The sequence below is a fragment of the Nicotiana attenuata genome, unplaced genomic scaffold (genome assembly GCF_001879085.1).
Source record: "Nicotiana attenuata strain UT unplaced genomic scaffold, NIATTr2, whole genome shotgun sequence".
Lineage (NCBI taxonomy): Eukaryota > Viridiplantae > Streptophyta > Magnoliopsida > Solanales > Solanaceae > Nicotiana > Nicotiana attenuata.
The window spans coordinates 11,355-11,865 of record NW_017672315.1 but is presented as its reverse complement, the minus strand read 5'-3'; positions in this window follow the sequence as shown (position 1 = coordinate 11,865).

The window sequence follows — 511 nt, the reverse complement described above, 5'->3', positions numbered from 1 at the left end:
AGGTTCAGTTTTCTTTTCTCTCACTGTTGTAAATTATGTTTGCTTTGTTCTCTGTATTGCTCGGTGATCAAACACATGATTATTTTGCTCGGTTAATGTCCTTTTACTGTATTTTGATCTCCGTTAGTGTTCATCTATAGTAGACTTTTTAGAGTTTTGGTTATTCGTTAGTTTGGATTAAGAAAACATTCATGTGAGTTTTAAATCATATTTAATGGATGTTGATTTTGAAACTTCCGATTAACAATATTTCGTTAATCATGCCTTAGCATGTTTCCATGTTTTGTACATTCTTATTTGGTTCTTCTATTATTTACATTAATCAGGTATTTTGTAAGATAGGAATGTTAATACTTTATTAAGTTATTATGAATTTTAATATCTATAAAGAATAATTGATTCTCTTAATGATTATAATAGTGGTATCATACTATTCCTTTCACAAAAATCTCCTATCCATAATTCACAACCTCACAATAATCTCAAAGTAAGAAAAATAAAAATATTCGTA